Genomic DNA, 8,060 nt, shown 5'->3' with positions numbered 1-8,060 from the left:
TTTAAGTTTCTACAACAGGCTTGGGCATTTTCAAACTGTCCTGGGACAGGAGTTTGAACATCTGATATAAAAACACAGGTAAGTAAGCTTTGTCCGTTTTATTGTTTAACGTTATTGTAATTACTAGTGCTACTGTAACTTTACATTTAATAATTTTAAAACTGCCCCCCATAAAGCCTATTTTTAGGAAATGATTTGCTTTTTCCTAAAGGGGTGTCTTGAGTTTAATTTATATACCTTTGTCCAGTGAAGGTTGATCACGATCTATTTTACTTAATTCATTTCAACGAGCTGCCATTTTATACTGGGTTTAGATAAAAAGCTCTAGTTTCCAATTTCCTTCTAATTTTATTAAGACCATTCAATTAATGGGTCTTTACATTTAAAACTGTACAATATGTGAAACTAGACACTTTAAATTAACGTTAGTAAAAGTTTCTAGCTCCACAATTGTAAACTCTTCTTGTTTGGGTTTGTTTTAGTTCACTTTGAAAAACGCTGAAAGTTTAGTATTAAAGTTGAGCCTTTGTATAAATAATTTGACGTTCCGTAACTTTTAATTTTAAAAAATAGACAAATGTTAAAATACTCATTATTATGTGGGATTAAAAAACTCCAAGAAATGCTCTGAAATGTTGGAGAGCTACTTTCCAGACATTACGAATGCATTAGGAGGAAATAAATTAAAAGAACTCAAGGATGAACTTGTTTTAAGATGACATTTGATGAATTTTAATTTGATGTACAACAGGGTAAAATCTAAAAGAAATAAACTTTGTGTGCTCATTAATTGATACTCATTTAATAATTTCAAATAAATTTCTCAATTAATAATTTCGTTACTTTTATTCTGAATTAATATTATTCTTTGTATAATTCAATTTCTCACAGTCAAGTTTATATATTAAAAGGTAACTTGCACTCAAAACCATTTTCTTTTATTAGTTAATCCTTTCAGCGTAACTCTGACAATCGCAATTCGTTTAAAAATAACTAGATCTCACTATTATTGTTTATGATATAAGATAACTGATTTTTTTTTTTCTTTTTAAAAACGATATGACATAAATTAGATTTTTCACATCACTGTTTCACAGTCTTTGAATGATACTGTCATACTAGATCTGTAATATATTCTGGTCGTAATTTCGGAACTTTTTCATAGCCATTCTATTTTAAATTAAGGTGCAAATAATTACAAGCTTTGAAGTACATTAATAAAGATGACATACTGTTTGTTGCTTAAGGGGATTCTGGACTCAGACATATCTTTTTTTTTAGTTTTTGATGAAAGAAGAGTTTTAGTATTTTTTTAACATTGATTGGGTTTCAGAAACCCCACATTAAGTGGTGGAAGGACGTATAAATACCATACGTACCATTTTATAATTTTTTATTCAGCAAAATGTAACACTTTTTTAATATTGATATAACTCGACTAATTATTTGACCTAACACCTTCAAATTTGTGTTATTTTGTAGCCATGGATACTATCTAAATTTTGTTTGAACATACCATGCATATATTATTTTTGAACCAGGTTGAAAATAGTTTTAAAAAATTTTTTATCAACACACATTATAAACCAATTTTTATTTTTAAAATCTACTAATGCTAGACACTTAATTATACCCAAAAAGTTACTTTATATAATCAAGAACATGAAGTAAAAATTTCAGCTTGAATATCTTGTGTATTACCTGAGTTATTCAAATCTATTCTTCACAAAACGCTGTAAAACGTGATTTTCGGAAAATGACATTTAAAGTTTTGTTAGTTTTTTTAAATAAACAAACTGAAGAAAATAAACATAAACTAACCTATATAAATTTAATTCAATAAACAATAATTTTCTACCATTATCACTAACAACAATACTTTCTTACCATAGCCCTACTGTATACTGAAAATAATTTTTCATTTACATAAGAAACCATGTTTATTTTGCTTAGAGTGGAAAGTAACATTATTTTTAGAACAAGATAAACAAACACATAAATTACATGCCTCAAAACTCTCCAGCTCCATACATCTGTCCTTCTTTTTCTTTAATCCTCTCCTCTTCTTCCATCTGAGCTTGCTTTAATTTTTTCCTGTAGGCGATGTTTTTTTCTTTTTTTCTGGCCGATGATACTCGAAGACGGGATTTGTCCAATCTTTTGGCAATCAAAGAACTAAACTTTCCTAATTTGATGCCAGATGTTTCTTGATAATTGGAAACACATCTTTAGATATCCTGTATTATAGACACTAATGGCCTCAAATAGGCCTATTTCAAGTTTTATTTTTGAGGTGTACACGTTCTTCGAACATTTAGACCATATGACATTATGCAATGCCTCATTAGCATTTTGAGTTCTACCTGGCAGACATCTGGTCAATAGAGCTTCTGAGGATAGTCTTATATATAATGGTACCATTTTAGCTGCTGTTGCTTCTGATAATGGGGTTTTGATTCGATCTTTGTGCGATTCAGGTGATCGATTTTCAGCAATGGCTCGCTGAAAAAAACACCAGGATTCCTTTCCCTGAGGACAGTTGTGATGCTGTGGATTTTTATCAGTGGACTTGCAATGGCTTAGTGTAGCAAATATTCCCTGCTTCATCTTTGATATATCACCAGGATTTTTTTTGAATATTGTTTCTGTAATATGCAGTGAGCTTCTTTATTACAGGTTCCGACAGATTGCCATGAGTACGACCACCTGACGGGGTTTTTGTCCCGATGTTATTTTTGACTAAGTTACGCAGCCCAGTACCTAGTCTCTTTGCCACATGATTTATACACTCTACTTTGTCTATTTTTACATCACCGTACACCTTTTTTTCATTCAAGGTAACCAATGTTTTGGCGTCGCCATCTGATACGAGGGTGGTATAGCGAAAACCAAAGGATTCTGACCGAGAAAAGAGTCGATGCGCAGCCTCCACCTCCATGCCTGGTGAAGATCCGACATAGTTTTGGTTACACGTTGGTTTATGTACTTCGTACCAGTTTTGAAAAGTGTCAGGACAATTTTTAGTTTTTCGCTTCATTTTATCGCATTGATTGCAAAACTTAGAGAGTACTTCAAAGTCTATTACAAGTCCCGTGAGTACCTCTATACAACAACCTATACCGTACTTGGAGGTAAATCCCCTTTTTTGCCAAGTACCATTATAACTGACAGTTATGTCTATGGTGTTACTTGGGTTGTCAATTTCTCCATAACATTTCTTTACTTCATTTCTATCGCTGATAAGCGATTGATTCACTTCTTGCCTAAAAGACTGGTGTAAGACTTTTATATGAGAATAAAAAGTCTTGAAGTCCATGGGTTTCATATTCATGGTCATGCAAAAGATATCTAAGGCCCTGTGACCCTTCCCCATTGATGTAAAAGCTTTTACTACTCTACGATTTATATCGAACACTTTTTGGGGAGATTCATTATTGGTTAGCGTAGAAGACGTCGGAAGCGTACTTACAACACCGCAAGTAGAACATGTCATTTGTATGGGATTTCCAAAAACTGACTTTTTATCTATATGGATGACTTCCAGAGTTTCACAATAACAATTGTTACATGGAAAAGATGCCAGATATTCTGTCAATATTTTCAAATCTATAAATCCATACTGGGGCCCATCGTCACTAATCTCAATGTTTTCCTTGTAGCTAGTATAAAGAGCAAATCCAGTAGGCTTATTACTAACCTCATTATCACTTGATGAAGAAGCTGGAATGCTATAATCTAAAGCACTTTGAGGATTAGGCCTTGAGATAAAACCACTAGTTGAAGCTACACTTTCAACACTAGGCCTAGAACTGCCTTCACCTGTCATTAGTTCACCATCACCACTGTGTTTTTCACTTCCCCACCTTCTTCCTATTTTCTCTAAATTTCTCTTCTTCATATTTAGTTTTTGTTTCTTTACCCTGCCCATTTTTCCAAATAAAAATAAAGAAGAATATACTGCAATAATAATCTTGAGTGTAAACTAGGAACAACTGTCAATCAAAACAATAACATTATAGTACACAGTTTTTTTTCTTTCTGATCTATGACAGCTGACAGAGAATCAATACAAACTTCAAAGGCATGTAAGATAAACAATGTATATTAGTAGCCATACTATAATGTGTGCATAAATAATAATATTAGAGGATTTTTCAGTGGGCAAGAAATAGCTAACTTTGTTGCCGCTGACGCCCGTGTAGTATCTAATGAAAATTTAATTTTTCTTTAGGAAATAAGGTCCAAAAACACTAAAACCTAATGTTTTCTTGCAGAGAAATGTCCAGGGAGCAAAAATAAATCTAAAAAAAAATGTAATAATTTGACATTTTTGGCCAAATGTGTGTCCAGAATCCCCTTAAGTGTATTACAACAATGAGGAGTTTAACATAATGTAATATATAATTTTACGTTCTATCTACTGATAATATAATCAGTATGTAATCAGGCTTGTAGAACAGTAATAAATATAACATATCGTAGAAAAAGTTGCCTTTAGTCCTACTTTTCGTCGTATAAAATGTGTTATTCGGATTTTTCGTGTTTTAGTGAAACAACGAAGAGACCAAATCAAGGTAGTTTTTGTTATATGAGGTTCTTTAAAGCCTTATTCTGACCGCATTAATGATCACTGGCCTGTGTGAGGCTCTTATGAAACAGAGTAAGGCTGAGAGTCTATACAGTACAAGGTCGATGGTACTGATAAAAATATGGCGGTCACAGACAGTGTTTGAACCTGCACTATCTGCTCATTATTTTTCCTCGGTGCAGGAAGAGATGGTAGTGTCTTTGTTTGGTTGGGGAACGGATGTCGAAACCTAGCCAGCCGTTGCTAGGTGTAACGGATGGCCGATGAGTGAGCATGCCTCCGCGAGCTGCCTCTGAAATAATTATATGTAAACAATTAAGAATATGGCATGATTAATTTAGCTTTAACTTTAAATAATGGTTCTCACATCAAAGTGACTTGTGAGTTTACGGGGCAAATGCGGAAACCTTGATTGGAACGAACTCAAAGGATGTCGGTTCTTAATATGTTCTCGTCTAACCATTGTCATTGATAAAACGTGCGATCATTTCGTTAGAATCAGTACTGGTATGTTGAGTATGTAGAAAAGTTATTGTTAAACAAGTTTAACCACAATTGTCACCGTTTAAAATACTTTGGAAATATGCTAATTTTTAAACCACATACTGAACTAACGCGGATTGAAATGCTTATGCTGTTAATTTTAAATATATCTCGGTTTACACGGATTAATAAGAATCTAGAGAGTGGGGCTTCTTGGATCAACAAGATATATTTAAATATTAACTGTTAAATCCTGTATCACCCATTTACCTAGCACTGCGAATGATCCTTATCAGATTTGGTAATGCAGAGTCAAGAGCAGCACATGGAGATAGGGCAGAGTCAAGAGCAGAACATGGAGCTGGGACATAGTCGAAACCCTACGTTGGGACTATGCCGAATAAGATAGTCAGTGTGAAAATATGTATTGCCTTTACCAAAAAGCTTTCGCTCGTTTGCTGTGGTCGCTTGACGTCGGAAGCCGTCGAACAAATGTGGTTTATCGTTGAGATATTGATATTAAAAAATTGTAGGTAATAAGAAGGGTATTTTCTTTATGGTATTGCAAAGAGTTCTTAGACATGGTGTATAACTATTAACATATACTAAATCATCAACTACCTTAATGTATAGTTCGTGTAAATATTAAAGCTAAAAAATTTTACAAATGAAAAATACATCAAGTAAGTTGCACCGGGATAAGTAGAGCTTATTGTTGATAAAAAATAAAATGATTTAATAAATTAAACTGTGTTTGTTTCTAAACATTACCTTTAATATTCGTGATCTAAACTCACGCCATGATTTTTGGTCAAGTCACATCGCCACTGAAATCATAACAATACTGTACGCATCGCAAATAGAAGGTTTAACCCCTTAACGTGCCATGCCACAAAAGCATGAGGCAACATTGCTCCGACTCAGACTCAGGGAGAAGGGTAGGTTCTGATAATACTTGTGCGCAGAACTCCAAGTCCCAGGTGCTAAGGCTCTAACCTAACTGTGTTCTTCAAGTTGTTGTTGAAAATTATTTGTTTAATGGGCGCCACCCCGTTGGTAAGGTTGCTGAGGGTAACGACGGGGAAGAAACCCTTCCAAAAGCACACAGTAAGGCAGACCCAAAGCCCTAACATTTATTCATGCTCGGTTCACAAGCTATGATATGAACCCCAATAATACACTATTAGTTTCCTGGAAATCCACTAATAACATCTAAAGTTATTTCACCTTGTTAAACTAAAATTTTTACTAAACCACTTACTATGTTTGTGTATCTCGGCACAACTCCATCCTTAAGTATGAAGTGCTGATAACTAATTGTAATCCAGTCCTGAGGGGACTCTAGGTTACACAGCAAAATTATTTAAATTTAATTGGCATATATCAGTTTATTTAATCTAATTGTGGTTGTTATATTTTTCAATTCCACAAAACTATCACTAAATTATGAAGAAAATTAAATACTGTATATATATCAGAAAATCTTGGATTTATTTAAACATGATCAAATTAAGAACCCATTTCAAAATTTCAAAAAGACAGGAAACATATTCAGCTCATCAACCTGATAAGTATCAGTTCAACTTTCTAATAAACTCAATGAGAGGAAGTAAATATTCTTAATCAGTGACCTTAGGTCGAATTCACAAGTATTCACAACAATTAATTTCAATAAAGTATGATAAATCTCCAAAATATATATCAGAAATCACCATGGCGGACAATAATAAAAATCTATCACAATAATCAATGATCAGTACTTAATAGCTATAATCAATATTCAATTATGACAATAAACAACAAAGCAGGTGGCCACCGCTGAAAAGAGTACTCATGAAAACAAACATTAAACATTTAAATGAACAGTGAGACATTTAATAACTAACATAATTGACAAATGAAGCGACGAATTGCATCACTGGCAGAGTCCAGAAATGTCCCCTGAAATGTCCAGAAGTCTCATAACCGCACTAATATGAAATAGAATCGTTGTATTTAATTAACTTTGACTATCACAGTCTAAGTCCGTGCTGGCCAGCCAAATCCAAAATAATATTGATTCAAGTTCACCAAGTGGAAAAGAATGACTATTCTATCACTTATCGGTTCATGACAGGCGATACGGTGAGTGAATAGAAATCCCAGTGAGTAGGCACACGGCAGTGGCAGTGCGGTGCGGGGGCGGGGAGGGCCAATGTCACCACGGCCACCGGTCAGCGGCGACGACGCGGTAGCGGCGATGCGACGTGATGCTGATGGCTGTGGCTGTCAACCAACCGTTCCGTTCGCTTGACGATGTCCGGAACGTAAAGAAAAGCCCTACATATTCAATAATATATAGTATTTTTGGTAGGCAAATAATTAAACTACATAATTAACTACAATGGTGTAAAACAAATAATTTTGCAGATTCACATTAAACATTTTAATAAATCTATTTACTAAAGCATTATTTTTTTATATGTTTAATTTTATAATATTATTTATATTTTTAATAATTGGGATTCATTTAATCAAAACCTGAATTTAATCTTTAAAACTGTTACTGTTTACATTTATTTATTTACTAAAGCATTATTTTTTTATATGTTTAATTTTTATAATATTATTTATATTTTTAATAATTGGGATTCATTTAATTAAAACCTGAATTTAATCTTTAAAACTGTTACTGTTTACATTTATTTACATAAAAAGCCCGGCTAGCTCAGTCGGTAGAGCATGAGACTCTTAATCTCAGGGTCGTGGGTTCGGGCCCCACGTTGGGCGCCCCATTTTGCCATGCCACAAAAGCATGAGGCAACATTGCTCCGACTCAGACTCAGGGAGAAGGGTAGGTTCTGATAATACTTGTGCGCAGAACTCCAAGTCCCAGGTGCTAAGGCTCTAACCTAACTGTGTTCTTCAAGTTGTTGTTGAAAATTATTTGTTTAATGGGCGCCACCCCGTTGGTAAGGTTGCTGAGGGTAACGACGGGGAAGAAACCCTT

General features: G+C 34.0%; 1 non-coding gene across 1 annotated transcript; it reads left to right on the top strand.

Annotated features, from left to right (window-relative positions):
- The first annotated feature begins 7,767 nt into the window (after positions 1-7,767).
- Trnak-cuu lies at positions 7,768-7,840 on the top strand. Its single transcript has one exon. It is a non-coding gene; the product is annotated as a tRNA-Lys (tRNA).
- The last annotated feature ends 220 nt before the right edge of the window (positions 7,841-8,060 follow it).

This window comes from Homalodisca vitripennis, unplaced genomic scaffold (genome assembly GCF_021130785.1).
Source record: "Homalodisca vitripennis isolate AUS2020 unplaced genomic scaffold, UT_GWSS_2.1 ScUCBcl_3936;HRSCAF=9772, whole genome shotgun sequence".
NCBI lineage: Eukaryota > Metazoa > Arthropoda > Insecta > Hemiptera > Cicadellidae > Homalodisca > Homalodisca vitripennis.
This window is presented reverse-complemented; position numbering and strand designations above follow the sequence as displayed.